Below are 19,851 nucleotides of genomic sequence, written 5' to 3'. Positions count from 1 at the left end.
TTATTTTTTGTAACTTGACATTTCATTTTGTAAAGTTCTTTAAGTCTTTTACTACTGAGGGAATATAAAATATAATTAGCAAGCTCTCGCATTTCATTTCGTGAGATGGTCGATTATACAAGGGACCAGAGAGAGTAAGATTTCAGGGGGAGGTGAAGGTTTTGTTCGATTCTCGTATTTCATGTACGTGACATGTCGTCTCACCTTCTGTTACACATTTATGCCTTGTTATGGATGGTTTTAGATTGTCTTCGAGTGGCTGTTGATTTTTTGAGGTGGTTGTAGGTGGTTGTCGAAGTTTTTGAGGTGGTTGTAGGTGGTTGTAAGTGCTTTTAGGCGGTTTTTAGGTCATTCCATGTTTTAGTACCAGTGTAGTCTGACACATAAATTCAAAGATGAATCAACCTCCGAATTACCAAGAGATGGGTTTTTTTCCCTTTTCATATCTATAAAAACCTTCCGAGAATTACTGTATTCAGAAAACTAAAATGTCCAGATCCATCAATGATTCCTTTGCCGGCGGAAGTCAAAGAATGTTTACAAAAGTCAATTCGATTGACAAGCTATATACTGATTTACCTAATTGATCTGTTGTATAAGCGTCTCATCTTAATGCTAACAAGGAGATTTGCTGTTCATTTAAATCGTTTCCTGGTGGAACTTTTGGGTATAGTTATCGAGAAGACCGACGTTGCATATCTCAGGTCGTTCCCTTGCGTAATTGTAAAAAAGACATTTCAAGTTACTTGCGGAGATCCAGAAACTGAAGTTGATCTTATTTTGTCGCGAGCCGTCATCTTTGAGACGCCAAAAGATATCGATGATTTTACAGTTTGCCCCACTCATGGATCAAATCTCGGTACCGGTGTTGGGTGGATTCGTGGTTCCATTAGTAGGTGTAGAGTGCCTAAATGGTAAAGTTAGGGCTAAGTCGATTCCAAAAGCCTATTGGGGAGTTGGCAAGCGTGTACCACAGATAGTACGCAAGACGTCTGGAAACTTTATATAACCTGGCTACTTACCACATCGTGCAAAATAACGCGTCCCGTCAGACTAAGGCCTAGATTGGGAATTAGTCAATAGGCTACCAAAAATCCAGACAGAGGCGGAGTTTTCTACACTAATGTCTGAGCACTTTGTGGGCTTCCCGCCATCTGGTGGGACGCGTAATTAAGCACACAATGGTAAAGGGCCCTTTCTCAGTAGCTACAAGACGCTGACAAAACTTTTTTCTCTTCACCGAAAATCACATTAAAATTTGTCCTTGCTAAATTTCAAGTGTGCTGCACGTATCAGCACCCCCCGGGAACCCCTATACGTAAGAGGGCGAGGATGCACCCCTATAAAATTGTAAAAGGTACCTGAATCTTATCCGTGTGGGAGTGGCAACAACTGATATCTACCCCTGAAAAGTACCAATTTAAACACAAAAAAATTGAAAAATGCCAAAAATAAGAACTCCTTTATCGATGTGCTCCTGAGGCTCAAGTCAGATCATTAAAATCGTCCTAGTAATGCTTAGTTCAAGTATTTTATTGAGCGGAAAACACCGTAAAAGGTACCAGTTAGGTCTCTGGTAGTCCACTAAAGTTTGAGACACCGTAAAAGGTACCAGATCACTGATTTTGACCCCTGAAAGGTACAACAAGCATCCTCACCCATTTCCGACCGCCTCCTCCCCCCCCCCCCCTTTCCCCTACCAACCCTGTCAGCACCTGAAAACAAAAGATGTGATTTGCCAACTACGAGCTGTCAGTCTCACCTCGTAAAATTCACGTGAACTGGTTATTTACTTATAAAAACTTCTAGGCACTGTTCTGTCAGATTTTTGTGCTGACAAAATCTGTCCTGCTTCCAGGCAGGGCGGCTATACTTTTTTTTGTTTTGTTCGTCTTGACATAATTTGGTAAGGATGAAAATAACTGTACATCTGCATTTGTTAAACAGACTATTCAAGTGCATCCAGAACTCGATGTATGCACTTCTAGCGCATTAAGTATTCTAATTTTTGTAACATAGCCAAAGATCTTGCGATGTCTACTGTTCAAGCCTTTTTTTCTTTTCAAAGAGGCATCAAAATTATTTTCATGCCAAATTTGTAATAAACTGCTTGCGTGTCATCCTTTGTTTTCAAGATGTCCGACCAGGTATGACTGAAAATGGCACCTCACTTTGATAGGAATCCTTTTGTTGTTGCTTCTTACTTGACCTGATAACATCTTAGGGACGGACCATTAGACTTTTGATGCGGGGGGGGGGGGGGGAGTGTTGGGTGATGGGTGTTGGGTGTTGGGCAATAACCCCCGAAAAAATGGAGCACAGGCTCAATGGAAGAAAACACATAGTGCAATTGGCAAAAGACCCCCTCCCCCTGCATCAAAAATCTAATGGTCCGTCCCTAAGGTACCTTTTACATTATTCCAAAATGGGTTTCGTTCCGGAACGAAATGAATTTCATACCGTCATTACGTCCTTTTTCTATGCTTCCCTCGCTCCTAAAGATGATTCATACAGATATGAGTGTCGAACCGCGTTTACTTTATACAGATACAAAAGGTCGTCCAGAATAAGTGTTTCATTCTGGAATTAAAACCTCAATAAACTCATTCAGAAATGACTCGTTTCGAATAATTTTACTCTGGTATCATGTGGCAACCGGGATGAACTCGTTCTTGAACAAAACTCATTCCGATATCATGTAAAGGCCCCTAAGAGTTTTTATTGCCATTGCATCACGCTTTTCTCTCCTGCCAGAACACTATAAATTTCAATAGCGTTGAAGCAATAGCCCGCTTTGAACTGCTACACCGCTACTGAAACAACGATTAGTGACCACAAAAGTAACATATTGTAATATTGTCAATTCAACATAAACAAAAATCTTCATATAGGGTAAATATACATTTGTGTTGGTGTCAATTATTTCGTGGCCAGCTTCTAATATGAATGGGATAGGGGAAAACATAACGTAAAACCTGGGCTTCCGACAAAAAGTAATACCCAAGCGTAATATAATAACCGAAACAGTTTACTGGTCTTATAAAATCAGAAACAAACAAGGTAAGAGTTTTTACAAATTGTAGTGATTTATGCCTCGATATGCCAGTAGTGACAAGTAGGAACACTATGTATATTTCATAGTCGCAAACAAGTAAATTTTGCCGGACTTTGAGTTCGTCTCACGATAGAACAACACAAATATACAAGGAGATTTTTACAGTAACTTTATAACCATCCTTTTGCCTTTCAAAATCTAGAAGCTCAGTAGACTCTGTCATGTTGAGAGTGAAGACCAAGCTATGAGAGAAAGAGCAAGGGAAAGGATAATAGAATATCAAGATCGGATTGATGCTCTTGAGAATGAGAGAGGAGAACTTGATAAAGGCGTTTCACTAAGAGCGAGAGTGAGAAAAATATTCAAGAAATACGGTTTCACAGTTTCAGCAAACATTTAAACAATGGTTGGAGTGATTGTGAGCGCATTGACATCGTCGGTTCAATAGTCGGCTTCATTTTCAAGACGACTGGACCAGTGAACAACTTTCATGATCAAAATGCATGGCTTCTGACAATGGGAGTCTGATCTCATCTCCAAATTAAAACATTTGTTGACTCCCAGCTTCATTTAGCAGTCGCCTTCTTCAGGCTGTTATTATACCCAACTGTATTCTGAGTGTTAAGAAGAAGATTGGGGGCATAAACCAAGTGACTGGTGGGACTGCAAGATCAGGCCTGACTTATGAATCATCAATCGCAAGCTCAAACCTCTGAACCCTCTTTGAGATTTCTGGCTTTCTGATTGCATGCTCAACCAATACGAGAAACTCACGTTGAGCTTCCTTAGCGCTTCCTGGTGAACCCAAGATTGATGATTTGACATCGACTTGAGAAACAAGAATGCAATTAACGAATGCCTCAATTGACTGATTCAGTCTCTTCATCCCGACTTGCGTTAGACCTTGGTTGTCATTTTTGATGAAATAAATCAGTTTGCCTTTGACGGCTTTCCCCCCCTCGTCGCTGAACTTGTCATCACCAAGATAAGAGTTTGACGTTGCTGATGGTCCAAGATTTGTGACATAAATGAAAAGCGATCCGAGACAGTGATTATCACCTTTTTTCAAGCGGAAGTCTGTATCTGATGAAATCTCAAATTCTGCACATATTCGTTTGAACGATGGCGTGTCATTATTATTTATCTGATTGAGCGTTGGGTCACCTGGAAGAGCCGATTCACTCTAAATTCGACCCATCCTAAAGAGAATCCCTTTGATGGTGAAGTAGATGTGAAACATCTGACACGACTAGATCTGTTCTGGAACCTTATCAAGTACTACAGGAGATATTCCACAGCCTGTTGTTGCCCTCCATACTGGGAAGTTGAGCTGCTGCGGCCAATGGCTCATATTTGGCCTTGCAAGCCATCTCTTATCTGAATATTCCTCCGAATTTTGCATTGAAGTATTGGGATGGGGTAACAAAGATCTTGATCTCTTCATTCAAGCAGCCGACAGAATTCTTGTTAAATGGAACTACTAGCACCTCCTTCTTTCCTATTCGATTCAGAGTGAGTTCAAGGAGAAAACCTCCAATACCAAATGCCTTTTCCACATCATCATCCCAATATCTCCTGTCTGATCCTGAGACGCTCGAATGAACTCCATCTGATCGATTAAAGTAAATTTCAGCTGTTGCCTGTCGTTTATCATCAGACGACACTTGCGCACTAAACTTACTCAAGTCTTCCTTTGGGTATCGTGCTTTGAAATCATTCCAGGCTTTTTTCCTTGCTTTATCCGCAAATTTATTCGCTTCCATCATCTGTTCTGAGCCACTCAAGCACTTTTATTGCTTTTATTATCAAAATAATTGTATTGACAATTATTGCAGATTCAAATGATCACACTTTTCACTTCAAAGAACCTCTTGGGGGCAGTAACGAAAAATATCAACATATCAGGCTTGTGAGCTTTTCTATTTTCAACATTTGGTTTACTTTGAAGCAAACTGGAGAAATCTCTGTATTCAATGCCCAGGGCACTGCAACTGTGAAGAGAATTTCAGAAGGTAATTATTCACTTAACAGCCTTGACAAAGCTCTTCAAGATGCATAAAAGGTGGAGGAGTATAGGTGAAATGAATACTTTAAAGGAGTTTTAGAAATCCATAATCCACAAAATAAGTAATGATCTGGCTGATCTTCTCGGAATTAAACGACATTTGCAAACCATCAATTCCATCAAAAAGTTTAAATAATTTACCAACTAGCATGTCCACTGTGATATTTTGGATAAGAATGAAAACGTTTCCAATAGAGAGCCCTCAAGCGCTCTCGGATACTTCGACATTGTAGGGCACCCCTTTGATAGGGTTAGCCATTATTCAGAAATACCAACCAAACGAAAAACATCACCGAGGAATTACATCTTATTTATGTAAATTGTCCGCTGAACTGGAATAAGCACTTTGTGCCAGGGGCCAGAAAGCGGCCCAAGTGGTCCCTGTCTCAATGGACCTTTATCCTTCTATCCTGGTGGATGCAGGAGGCTCTTCAAACCAAGCCTTTGGCTAGGCCCCGAAGAGACAAGGGCCGCTTCGTGGCCCTAAGTAGCTCATATTTCTGGTTGAAAAAGATTTGTGATTGCCAGGAGGAACTTGAGAAGGAGATTTCTCAATATCAGGAGGTCGCAAAAAAAATACAGGAGAGTTAAGGCTGCCTTTCACACAACATCTTGATTCATTTCAGTCACGACAGATCTTTTGTCGACGGGTAGTTTTGCAAGTGTCCTGACTGGAGTTGGAATTGTTGTGAGTGTGTATCTTGCAGGTATTGCTGGTCTTCTTGGCTTCATGTCTGCCACAGGGACAGCCGCGAGCAAAACGCTCATCAAAAAGGCTGAAAAACACGAGAAAACTGTCTCTCTAGCTGAAGCAAAACATCGCTCAATTTGCAGACTCGTCTCAAAAGCCTGTCAAGGCGGTTCGATATCAGATGGTGAATTCGCTTCGATAATGAGTGAGGTCAAGCAATATTATGATTTGAAGGCCAAAGTCATAAAATATGATTCACTAAATACTATAGAGAAAGTTCAGGATGCAACTCTCAGAGGCGAGATAAAAAAGGAGTTTCATAGAAAATTAGACTCTCTGCTGACAATAGACAAAGTTGAGAATTGAATTTGAAAGAAAATTTGATGGCTTTTCGCTGTTTATATCTAGACAAAAAATAATAAATTAGCAATTTTTCAATAATATTTCAACAAAAATAAAAAATTACATATTTACTTGGTTACGGCAGTCCTGCAAAACCAAAAAGATAAAAAATTACACGCGGCTCACCAAGAGAGAACTGCAAGAATCCCTTGGCATTGAGAATGTTGATAATGAGATCAGATCAAAGCCATACATTTCCATCAAAGACTCGGATGCCAAACAATTCACATTCATAAGCAATGGATTTCTTCAGGATAAGCAGCAGTCGCCTTGCTGAAGGAATAAAAAATAAGTGATTAACTGTTGATGCCATTGAGTACTCATTTGAAAGATGCTGAAATTTTGGTGTTCAAAAAATATTTTTTCCTTTTTATTTTGTCTGATGAAACTCCAAAGACTTTCAACGTCAAGAGTCATTTACCAAATAGTTTCTATTAATTTCTCACGTCCAGAATTTTTTCTGGTAAAAAAAACTTTTTGAACACACAGAAGAGTGACAGAGGAAAAGGAGAAGAAAGGATATTTAAAGCAATCTGAAGGATTACAACTAGAACCGGAACCAGAACCATCATCATCATTGTCACCTACCCGCTCAAATTCTTTCGGCAGCAAGTGTCGTTCTCTCACTAGTTGGACTGTACTATAAAAGAAAAGAGTTGATGGCTCTTGTTAATAAACCAAAAAAAAAACCTAACCAACAAAACCACAAATTCTTGTATGAATAAAGTCAATGGATTGATTGGTTTTGTTCGCCACGAGAGAAGGTCTGATAATATGCCTGTAAAAACATTGACTGATTCAGCTACATTGACTGGATTAGCTGCTGGAGTTGGATGGGCTGCAAAGAACGTCAGAACCGATGACTTCTGATCCGAGTTCAAATCTCGTGAACTAGATGAAGTTTACTTTCGTGATTGCTGCATCAGTTACAACGAAAAGGTATCTTGAGGAACAAAAGATTTTACCACCTTGATGAATGCAACCAAGTTAACAGCAGCCTGCGCAATCATAGACACTGTATTGATAGTCTATATCAACGAGATAGAAGAAGAACTTCATTTCTTGTCGACCATAATAAAATGGAAAGAAAACTTTCAAGAGTTTATTATAGCCCTAAAGGCTTTTGGAAGGGATTGCCTGCTGTGAAGTAGTTGGCTAAAGAAGCCAGAGTGTCTGCAGATAATGAAAGGCTTTGACTGATGAAGCCGGCCATCTGGCAGATTTATTTGGGAGCCCTAAAGCATATCCCGAGACCAACTTTTAATGTTGAATCTCCAAATGTAGTTCAGCAAGCTGATCTTCTTTTCCTTCCTCATGACGAGGCGACTTCAGGGGTCCAGAAAGTCGAAAAGTATGCATGGACAGTTGCAAGCAGATTTCAGGGTGCTGAACCTCTCACTCACACTCACTTGTCTCAAAGGCTCTTCAGACAATCTATAAGCGAGGACAATTGTGATGGCCGAAAGTTCTTCAGGTTGATCCTGGGCGTGAATTCATGGCTGATGTCACAAGAGAGATGGCAAAGCATGATGTGAGGATAAGAAGTGGGAATGGGAACGTTCATAGGGATCAGGGAATCATTGAGCGATTCAATCGAACTTTAGGTTAATGCCTCTTCACTTTCCAATACAGTCGAGAGATAAACTTCAAAGAGAAAAAGAGATCAACAGAATGGATGAAAAGGCTTCTTAAACTTGTTTCAGCTTTGAATGGTGAAGTGACTAGGTTGACAAGAAAAAACCTATAGATGTAATCAAAGAGAATGTGGTTGACGCGAAGAGTTCAACCACTTATTCAAGACCTATTGGTTGAAAGGGAAGAGACTTGACTCTTCAAAACATTGCGAGATATCTCTATGCCGCTGGTGAGCTGGAAGGTGGTCAAAGAAGAACAACAGATCCAATCTAGTCTCGGAAGGTCTGCAATATCGAGAGAACACTTGTGAATGAAGGCGACCCTGTTCTCCACCATCTGAAAGATGGAGGAAAGCGTGGTTTCGTCAGAGAAGAGCTTCAGATTGTTCCTCCTTGAACTGAGTTGGCTCCTGAAAGAGCTCTTTGATTCGAAAAAAAAACTATGAAAAATAGTTTCGCATTAGACCCAAGCAATCCTGGTAAATCAATTCAAGAAACTGATAAACATATGAACAGCAAAAAGATCGTCAATCTTGCCAATCCAACTGACCAACAAGACACAGTAACCAAGAAGTATGTTGATGAAAAATAGAAACAATTTATTTATTCACATCCCCTCAGAAGTTTTCTTGTTGCAACATGCTGGTATCACACAGAACACATGCTGGAGTCACACAGACCACACTTCAAGCCGTGAAATATATCATCAAAATAAATTTTGTGTCACTGCTTATGATCAATAAAGTAGTTATAAAAAGCGGGTTCTGGCGCATTTCGTGTCCTCATAAATTTTATCTTGATTTCAAGGCAACTCATGAGTTTTATCTCAAAAATCAAGGTTGATTTTAACCTTGATTTCATAGAACACTTCTGGCGCATTTTGAAAACAGCCTTGATTTCAAGGCAACTCATGAATTTTACCTTAATTTCAAGTCAACCTCGATTTTAAAAAACAGTTCTGACACATTTTCAAAACAACCTTGATTTCAAGGCAACTTGAATTTTTCACAGGTTCACAATGTCTCACTTGCGAGTTCTGAAGAGAGTGTGAAAATTATTCTCTTGAACGATGGGGGTGTTGATTCATGTTTTTCAAATCAACGAATTCCTTCATGAGGTAGCTCAGTTCCAAGGGTAACAATCTTAAGCTCTTCTCTAACAAAACCACGCCTTGGTCAATCTTTCAGATAGAACAGAACAGGCTCGCCTTTATTGACAAGTGATTTTTCGATATTTTAGACCTTTAGAGACCAGATTGGATCTCTGGCTCTTCTTTGACCACCTTTTATCTCACCGGCGGCATTCTTTGTGTCAACTACCTTCTCTTGGATTGCATCCACAGGTTTCTTTCCAGTCAATCTTGTCTTTTCACTATTCAAAGCCAATACAACTTCTGGAAGCTTCTTTACCCATTCAGTTGATATCTTTACCTCTTTGAAGTTCATCTCTTGACTGTATTGGAAGGTAAAGGGGCGCCCACCCAAAGTTCGATTGAATCACTTGATGATTCCCTGGTCCCTGTGAACGTTTACATTCCCTCTTCTTGTCCTCACATCACGCTGTGCCATTTCTCTTGTGACACCAACCATGAATTCACGCCCAGGATCAAACTGAACAATTTTTGGCCATCTCAATGGTCCACGCTCATAGATTGTTTGAAAAGCCCTTGAGACCTCAGAGAAATCCTTCGAGATGAGAGGTTGAGCAGCCTTGAATCTGCTTGCAACATCAACAACTGTCAGTGCGTACTTGTAGACTTTCTTACCTTTCGGAAGCCTGTCATGGGGAAGGAAAAGAAGATCAGCTTGATGAACTGCATTTGGAGATTCAACATCAGATGTTGGTCCTGGGATATGCTTCGGGGCAGCAAAGAAATCCACCAGATGGCTTGCCTCATCAGCCAAAGCGTCCTCGGATATTTCAGCTTCTTGAGCCAATGTCTTTACAGCTGGCAATCCCTTCTAAAAGCCTCAAGTGGCTGTAGTAGATTCTTGAACGTGTTCTTTCCATTTTACTTTGTGTTCACAAGAAACGACTAGTGGCCAATCCCAAAGCCAAAGCCGTTCCTCTGACGTAGATCATTTAAGCTTGCTTTTGTTGAACACTTGGTTTGTAGAGGACGGAAAGTTTTGGTTCCCTCAGATCAAGTTCTTACCTTGTTGTAAAGCTTTAAAGCATAAACTGCGTCCACAAAATTCTGTTTTGCCTGCTCTCCATTAGTTACGATCATTCTCCATTCTCATTCTCCGAAATTCTCCATTTGCCTGCTCTGTCATTAGTTACGATCCAATCGAGGAGCTCTTTTCGATTCTCCTGATACTTTTCATAGGCCATTAATGGTTTTGCGATACTTGTTATCTGTTATGTGAGGACCCAAGTGCTGATTCATTTATGTCTTGCACTGAAAGCTTAATTCACATGTTCGTTCGTTCTCTGCTTCACATCTCTCGAGGCAGCGCAATCATCGAGAACGATCAGTGTATTAGTTCCCTCATACACATAACTGATAATCTTTAGCCAATCATCAGTCTGACCTTGGAGTGCAGTTAGGATAAGTAGGTCCCTCTCATTTTCTGCAAAACCGTCATATTTCTTGTTGTTGAGGAATGTTGGACAGAGGAGCACGATGTAGTCAAACTCTCCTCGGAAGGTGGTGCTCAAGAGATTGACCAGGTATTTTGTCTTTCCTGAGTTTGTTGGTCTAACTATTAATGCATGAATGTGATGTTAACAAGATTCACATTTTTTTATTGTGTTAGTTCATGGTAACCGTGAGCAAAAGTTGATGTCTTATCTTCTCTTGTTATTCTCTGATCATCATTTGCACTCAAAGTTATCTTGTTGATGGTCTCAGTGAATACCTCATACCCATGTGATCTGATTACATTCATTTTTCCTCTAAATGAGCACCACGAGGTGAGGTGCAAGCTTTTCTTTGCTTGAGAAGTGGCTGAGACACCTGAGGTAATACTCTTTTACTTTCGTATCCTTTGAGGCTTGAATCGATAGTTGCCTGCCCATGTTGTTTATCAGGCAGTAGTTTCTTTTTGTCATTTGTTAGCCTTCGACTGGGTCGTTTACCGCCTAACAGAAGGTTTATGACGTGCTTCCTATTTTCCTCTTTGCTAATCCTCAACAGATAAATTGAGGCCCCGCTGTGGGCTTGCGCGTTTACTACGGTCTTTTCATTCTGCCTTTCAAACTTGCCTATATAGGGATACTAATACCACTCCAGTCAAGGTGCTTAGACTGTGTTCTAAGGATCTTTGTTACTCTTTAAGTGTCTTTCTCAACCATGTTAAGCGCTCTTGTGATGCACCACTTGAATCACTGATTATCCGCATTTTTAATGAGAGATGTCATTCTTTGAAATATCTAGTTGCTACCTCTTTGATTAAAAATTCTGAATTCTTTCTTGAATGGTATCTATTGAAGTGCCAAATTCTTCAGATTCGTCAGTTGCTTCGAGATTTACGATCACGTTGCTTTGAAAACGAGAATTCAGAAATTCAGTGACTCCGCTTCCCGGTTGAAGGCCTACATTCTCATTGAATGATTCTTCTTTTGCCATCTCACAATTCAAAATAATCATGACTCTTGTCCTTCGATTCTCTCTCCTTAGCTTCAAGACTTCAGGTTTTGCTCTTTGCATAAATTCTCTCGGTCCGAAACCTGCAATACCCTCAATTCTAAAATTTCTAGCGAAACTTCTCAATGCGCTGGCTGTTGGACTAATTCTGAGTTCAATGCTTTTTCTATTCATCTCGTTCATTTCACTGATTTTTCTTTCTCACTCTACTTCTTCTGGACTGGATATTTGATTTTTGGTATAACCCCTGGTCTATTTCTCAATCCGAGCATCTCCTCGATTTCTCTGATTTCTTTTCTTCTCTGTTCATTTACTTCAACTTGAGACCTGACAGGGAAGCTCTTCAAGCCGGGGCTGTTATGCAGCACATATCAATCATGTTTTCCCAATCGTGAACATCTTTTGAGTCCGAGCCATTTTGCCTCTGCTCTTAATTCTGGAACTTTTTTGTTTACTATTTTTTAAAATTACATAAAAACAAATCTTTTTTTTAAATTTTGCATGTATTATTAAAATGGGAACAAATTTAATTCCAATAAGCGCAAAAGAATTCAGAGAGGTTGCGAAAGGCTGTGGAATAAAATACCGAGACAAGATTCCAAGCAAAGAATTAAAATCGATGCTCGGCTATCGTCCTTTGAATAAGAGACAGAAGGTCGATGTGACCGATGAAACGGGGTTTTGCAAAACATGACACAATAAAGGAGGCGTTAAAGGATTGTGGAATATCAAATTCTTCCACTATTGAATATGCCATTGATCATGAAAGACCTTTCATCAAGAGGAGATCGGATCAAAAAATTCTGGGTGAGAGAAAATAAAAAATAAAGGACAAAAACATTTTTTTTTAATAAAGAAAGTTTTATAAAATCTTTGAGAATATTTTCGATAAGAGATTTCCTAATGTCAGACCCTCGTGGCTGATGAGTCATCCTACAGGATTTTTGCTTGAATTAGTTGGATTTTGTGAGACAATGACATTAGCTTTTGAATTTGACGGGATTCAACATTATAAATATTCCAATCCATTTCATCGAACATACAAGCTCTTCGAAAGCCAGAGGAGGAGAAATGAGATGAGGAATTACAAATGTAAAATATATTGAGTGACTCTAATAAGAATAAAATATGATATTCAGAATGTTGGGGAATACATAAGGTATGAACTGAAAAATAAAAATCTCATTTGAGCCTTTTTTCAAACTGTTTGAAAAAAGGTTTTGCTTAGCTGTGTGATGATGGCTTATATCATTAATAGGTCACGCTTTCAAGCTCTCTGTTGATGATGTTGAGCTGAGCATCCGAGGGATGAAGATGTGGCATTTCACATTCCCTGAGCCTGATGCCTTCCTTTTAATTGCGAGCTGAACTCCTTCTTTCGTATTCATCACTCTCAACCCACTTCCATGAAGATGATTGACTCTCATACTCCTGAGATCGATAAAAAGAGCGAAGCTGTCTCCGGCATAAGTCTGTCGCATTCATCGCGCTGTTTTCCTTTCCAAATCTTCTGAAGACCTCTTCTCACATATCTCTTGTCTCCATTCCTTGGCTGTAAACCTTATTCGGGATCCATTGACAATTACCTTCACTTCAGTGATGTCGGGATTAAATGTCTTCTCACTGTCTCTCGCACCAGCGGCATATCGCTCGTAAAAAAGAAGTCCCTTCATTGACCTCCTTGCAACATTGATGCTTTTATTGATGATCGAGTCTGATCCCCTATCTAATGAGATTGTCTTGAGATGAGTGATGTGCTCGTACATGAATCTCTTTCCATTTGTGTAGTTAGACAAGAGATAATTGCTTGCGTGGCCATTAACTTTTAAGTGAAAGATGAGTGAAAGAGATCCAGGCACAAGGACAACTCCAACTTTTTGAGACATTGATCACTAGATGATTACTTGCGTGGCCATTAACTTTCAAATCAAAGATGAGTGAAAGAGATCCAGGCACAAGGACCACTCCATCATCAAGCTTTGGAACTGGGACTCTAAGCGTCTCACGTGGAGATGCTTTTTTCGGATTGAATATTACTCTGTGAATTGTGCGGTCTGCATTGAGGGCGTTTGACGTTTTTTTTTCAAAATTTGGGTTGGTGTTTTCACTTACTTCCATTTTAAAAAATAGATATTTCATTTAAAATGACTGATTTTGGAGACACTAATCTATTTTGGAACACAATGACGACGACGACGATGATGATGAAGGAAATACAACAACACCTTTAAAACCTGATTATAATTCAACTCCAGAACTATCAGGTGAAGACATTCTAATGACCACAATGAACTGGGGATAAGAGAAGGGGTCAACAACTGCTGAAACATTATCATTGAAGGTGATACTTCTTATTCGCGTGTCATCACTTCAACGAGAAGGCGTGGGGCTCCTTTCCAGAATTTATCCTGAGGCAAAGGCTTCGGAACTCGAGGTTTCTTATAATAAAACAGGAAGAGTTGAAGGTAAAGATGTTTGGCCGGAGCAAGAAGACGTATCCCTTGTATACTGAAGAAAAGGGTAGGAATAAGCAAAGGTTGAATCCATCACTCCCAAAACAAATCAAAACCTCACTTGGCCCGGAGCGAGAGGTTTTGATTGCTCAGAAGGATAATGAAATTGAGGAGCTGCAGAAGTCTATTCAGGAGGAACGGGGGATTGTCGAATGGGAATGAAGAGAGAGCTAAAAGAGAAAGAGCAAGAGAAAGGATTACTGAAAATTAAGAGCGAATTGATGCTCTTGAGAATGAGAGAGAAGAACTTGCAGAAAGTACTTCGTTAAGAGAGAGAGTGAGAAATACATTCAAGAAATATGGTTTCACAGTCTGTTGTACTCAAGAAATATGGTTTCACAGCTGTTGTATTCGCAGTCGCAACCACGATTGGAGTGATTATGAACGCATTGACAAGAGGTCTTAAATCTGTTACCAAAGGAGTTGAAATTGGTTTTAAGACTCTTGGAAGTAAGATCGCGGGAATTCTTCCAGATGTCATAGGCTCAATAGTCAGCTTCATTTTCAGTACTTTTTTTTTTCTGTTTTTTTCTTTTTGTTTTTTTCTCCAAAGAGTTTATTACCAGAATATGGTACGAAAAAGGGTTTTATTATGTTATTTACAACGTTATTTAAATAATAATTTAAATACTGATGTATTATTTAAAACTATTTTCAATTTCTTGTCATAATGTTCATAAAGGAAGGGAAGAATCACGGCAATTAGAATAATTCGGCAATGATCGATGAAATTGAGAAATTTCATCTTGTACGAAGCTAGCTTGTGCATTTTTTATGATCCTGTTTCTCGCTGCCTTCAATCAATAATGATACTTTGATCTTAAGAATCATTATTAATTGCTTTTTATTCTTGTTTTTGTTTTTGTTTTTGTTTTTTACAACATGATACTCACATTAACTACATTAAAGGTTCCTTTCACGGGACTCTTTACGTACATTGCGTTACTTACAGTACTCTTGAGATACAATTAATATTTATGCCACTTACATTACTCTACTTACACATATATTTAGAGGCACATCATTTACACACAAAAAAAGAGAAACTTATTCACAAAAGATTAACAGCTACGAAAGACAAAAGGCTAAATTGTGGGTGGGATAGATAAGAGTAAGAGCTTGAAAAAAAAACAAACAAACAAACAAACAAAAAGTACAGCGTCTGGCAAAAATTGGTTTTCAGAGGCTTAAGATCAGCATAAGGAGAGTAAGATATAGCCTGCGAGCAGGCTCACATTTGGAGCCCGCCCGCAAACTATATAGTGCATCAAGTATTTTGTCCCACTTCTGTTGAAATTTGTTCTGTGAATCAGTCACGATAGATATTTTTTTTCAATTTCTAAATTATATTTCAGCTGTTGCGCATATTCTCTGGTAGATGGAAATATGTTCTTAAATTTACAGCAATAAATTAATACCTTGCGAGGAGCAAACAATGCCTTACTAAATTATCATCTTTCTCTCCTCTAAAACCTAAAACTGCATATTCGTTTGAACGATGGCGTGTCATAATTATCATTTATCTAGCTGAAAGTTGGGTCACCTAATAGAGCTGATTCACTCTGAACTCCACCCATCTTAAAGAGAATCCTTCTGACTGCGAAGTAGATGTGAAACATCAGAAACGACTTGATCTGTTCTGGAACCTTATCGAGAATTTCACGAGATATCCCACAACCTGTAGTTGCGCACCATACTGTGAAGTTAAGCTGTTGTGGCCAGTGGCTCATATTCGGTCCTGCGAGCCATCTCTTTGATTCTGCATCTGAAGAGTGCTGAATTTTCGCATAAAAATTTTTTAAGAAAATAACTGAAAATTTTTGACAGGTCAGAAACATTTTGAACCAAAGTTCATTGGAACGAAACAGGTTGAAGAAAATAAATGGAAAAATTCGACGCGTCAGAAACAAGTTTAAGAAAATAAATGGAAATTGTTTCTGACGCGTCAGAAAAATTTTTGAAGAAAATAGATGAGAAAAATTTCGGACGCGTCAGAAAAATTTTTGAAGAAACATTTTAATATTATTCACACTTTCTTCAGGACTCGCGAGTGAGACATCATTCGCCTATGAAAAAATTCAAGTTGCCTTGAAATCAAGGTTGCTTTGAAATGTGTCAGAACTGCTTTTTTTAAATCAAGGTAAAATTCCTTGATTTCAAAGAAACTTGAATTTGTGTGGGGGAGTAAAAAAAAGTTGGAGATCGTTTTCACGAAGGACTGCACTCAAACTTTCCTACTCATCTCATTGATAAAGACACAATTTGTGACAGAAGAACAAATCAGGGTACACCACGACTTCTTTGCGAGAAAAGATACAACATTGATATTTCAAAATCTTCACACAAACAATCAACATCCTATCAGCGACGTCGATAGCGTGGCAAAAGGATCGCTCAATATGATAATATTCACACCCTCTTCACAATTGTTACGGGAAAATTTGCTGATTCTTCCGTCTGTTTGTTTGGGACATTTATTCGTAAACTTTCCATATTTAATCATTCGAGTTCTTTCAAGTTCCTTTATCCTAGTGAGTAAAAAAAATATATGTATAAAAAGCCACAGCAGTTTTTGACTAGTACACTAAGAGATTTCTGCTTCGTTGCTTGCTTTCATTGTACACCTGTATGTCGGTACTTTAATTGTTCATTACTAGTGAAATTTGAGGTAAATATAAGTGTTAATGGTCTTTCTGGAAAAATTGGTTCTCACGATAGTTGGCAGCTGAGTTTGTACCCGTAATTTTAATTTCCTTTCATACGATAGTTTCTACACCAACCTAGCATAGATAAGCAGAAACTTTTAATTACTTTTCTACTTTCATTTCCTAAGCTGCGTTACTGTAATTAAGATAGGTATATTCTTGATATCAGATCTGTGAATTCTCACCTAAGTTTCCTATTTTTAATGGCGTTAAGTTTTTTTATCCGTCCTTTTAACTTTGAGATTCTTTTCGTTGTAGAGACAGATGGAATATTTTTTTAATTAAGCTACTTAAAAGTAGCTTTCGTTTAACTTCAAAGAAACATTTTCAGCTTCTTCTGTTATACTGTTAAAATACGGTAGATTTAGAGAACAATGGAATCTCACACCAGTAAGCAAGTACTTTGTAAAGCTTTTTGGATTACATACACGACGGCGTGCCGATCACTAGTTCAGCTGTTACTCTGGCATGATGTATGTTAGAGTGATGTATGTTTGTGTCTTTATCAATGAGTGTTTGCTGTGGAACCAAACGCTGTCTCATCCTTGACGTCCGTATAAGCTCGCTCGAAGTAGATCTATGTGTACCATGGAATCGTGACGAGTTTCCGTTCTCACAAGCCGAGTGGTCTCTACCGAGTTAGTTTCCCCCGTTTTGTACGTTTCCCGCGAAGTCTAGATTGGTGCGCGAAAACCTATTGTCACACAATGTCTCACTGGTGAGACATTGTAAAAAAGGATGTGAATATTATCATCTTGACAAATTTAAATTGTCCTTGGAATCAACGTTGATTTGACTGAAAACGTGCTAGAACTGTTTTTTTTAAAATCGACCTTGATTTCAAGTCTACCTTTCAGATGCAAGCATTGTTATTTCACTGGCTGGACTCTGCTAGAAAAGGAAAGAAGTGATGTCTCTTGTTAATAAACCAAAACCACAGCCTCAACCAACACCACCACAGATTCCTGTGCGATTAAAAGCAGTGAATTGATTTTTTTTGTTTGCCAAATAAAACAAATGTCTGTTTTTAAGCATGTGAAAACACTGACTGATTTAGCGACCTTGACTGGACTGGCTGCTGGAATCGGATGGATTGCGATTAAAGTTATCAAGGAATCGATGACTTCTGATCCGAGTTCAAACCTCATCTGCTACGTAAAGTTCACTCTCGCAATCGCTGCACCAATCGCAACAAAACCGTATCTCTAAAAACAGAAGATTTTATCTACTCAATATGTTCAGCCGATTCACAATGAATACAATTAAGTTCGCAGGAGTCTGCGTAATCATTAAGTCTGCCCTCACATTCTATATCATAAGCTTTGTCAAAAGGTTCACGATGAATACTTGTGAGCTGTTCTCGTAAAACAAAGAAAAGCATTTCGTGGAAAAGGTTGTGGTTATTCATCGTGGTGAATAACAATAAAAGCTAAGTTTTTCGTTTGTCTCACGATGTAGTCAAGTGTGATGTAGATCGCGACGTTTCGACTGCATACTGTCAGTCTTCTTCAGGCGATGAGGTCGACTGGTCATGCGTGATCTTATAAAGCATGGTGCTCTGCTGTGATTAGTTGTTTTTCAACAGCTCTGATTGGTGCATTTGCATCGAAATGCATGTTGAAAAGCAAAGAAAAGATTCATGAAATGGCAAGCATTGCAAAAAATGATTGGAGGAACTATAATAAACGCGACTGCCTTTGTTGGAGGAAGCTATCTCGCAAAGTATTTGAGTGGACACCAGAAATGTTGAAGAGGAGAAGAGGCATGATCTCGCTGTGGAGAAACATCAAGCGGCTTATGAAAAGTATCAAGAACAAAACTACTCGATTGGATTGCAGCTAATGACCGACTCAAGGATGAGGCAAAACAGAATTTTACTGATACAGATTATGCTTTGAAGCTGCACAGCAAGGTGCATAATCAAGAGCTTGATCTTAGACAGCCACTTTTTTCCGACTTCTACAAGCTGCATTTAAGAAGTCGGCTTAGGAAGGAGTGTTTGAAGCAAGCAATATGGCAGATTTATTTGCCTGCCCCAGAGAATATCTCAAGACCAACTTTTGAGGTGCAATTCCCAAATTCAGTTCATCAAGCTGATCCTTTCCTCATGACAAAAAGGAAAATCTGTAAGTATGCATTGACAGAGCTTTTCCGACAATTTAGAAGCGAAGACCTCTGAGATGGCCTAATGTTCTTCAGGTTGATTCCGGGCGTGAAATCATGGGTGATGTGGGTGGGGATCATGGGTAACACGAGAGATGACAAAGCATGATGTGAGGATAAGAAGAGGGAATGTAAACTTCCACTGGGATCAGGTATTCGTTGAGCGATTCCATCGAATTTTGGGTGAACGTCTTTTCACTTTCCAATAAAAGAAAAGAAACCTGTTGAGGCAGTAAAGCTTGTTACTTATTCAAGGCCTGTTGGCTTGAAAGAGAAGAGACTCGACTCGTCAAAGAATGTAAGATCTTTCTATGCCGCTGGCGACTTAGAAGATGGTCAACGAAGAGCCACAGACCCCGTGTGGTCTCTGAAGGTCTACGGTATTGAGAAAACAATTGTGAATGTAGGAGAGCCACTTCTTTAGTATCTGAGGGATGGTCCAGAGCGTGGTTTCGTTCGAGAAGAGCTTTTGATTGTACCAGGTGGAACAGAGTTACCTCCTGAAGGAATTCATTGATCTGTGATTACACTGAAGTAGTTATAAAAGGCCGTGTTTTGGCTCTTAATCATAATTATAATCAAATCAACATTTTCCAAATTATTATGCGCAAACCGGCTTTCTATAACGAATAGAGTAAATTTCATCCATTTTGTGTTTTTGGCGGTAGAATATTCGAATTCGGGATCAGCAACGTTAAAAAGAAAGGCCTACAAATGTGTGTAGTATGTAGGAAAACCTCACGCATGTAGTGTCAGTTTAGCCCTCTTTTCATCCATCACTAAAATTGGCTTCTCACAGATCTTAGTAGACATTATTTCTTAGCAGACTGTAAAATTTGACCAATTCCCGGCTAGCAGTTGAATGTAACGCAGGAACTGATTATGCGATGGCCCTATGCGCTAGTCAGCAGATTCAACCGAAAGTTAACACGAATGAATGGAAGGGGTGATGGAGTGATGGAAACAATTCGGGAAATGGCTTTAGTAACAGTTTGTTACATAATCCATGACTGTCAAAGACTTGTTTTCAGTCT

General features: G+C 39.1%; 1 pseudogene; it reads right to left on the bottom strand.

Annotated features, from left to right (window-relative positions):
* Positions 1-3,362: 3,362 nt before the first annotated feature.
* LOC149041281 (uncharacterized) lies at positions 3,363-15,796 on the bottom strand (annotated as a pseudogene).
* Between the last annotated feature and the right edge of the window lie 4,055 nt (positions 15,797-19,851).

This window comes from Pocillopora damicornis, chromosome 8 (assembly GCF_964200805.1).
Source record: "Pocillopora damicornis chromosome 8, jaPocDami1.2, whole genome shotgun sequence".
In the NCBI taxonomy this organism is placed as follows: Eukaryota; Metazoa; Cnidaria; class Anthozoa; order Scleractinia; family Pocilloporidae; genus Pocillopora; species Pocillopora damicornis.
The sequence above is the reverse complement of the archived record's forward strand: the minus strand, read 5'-3'. Positions and strand labels throughout refer to the sequence as shown.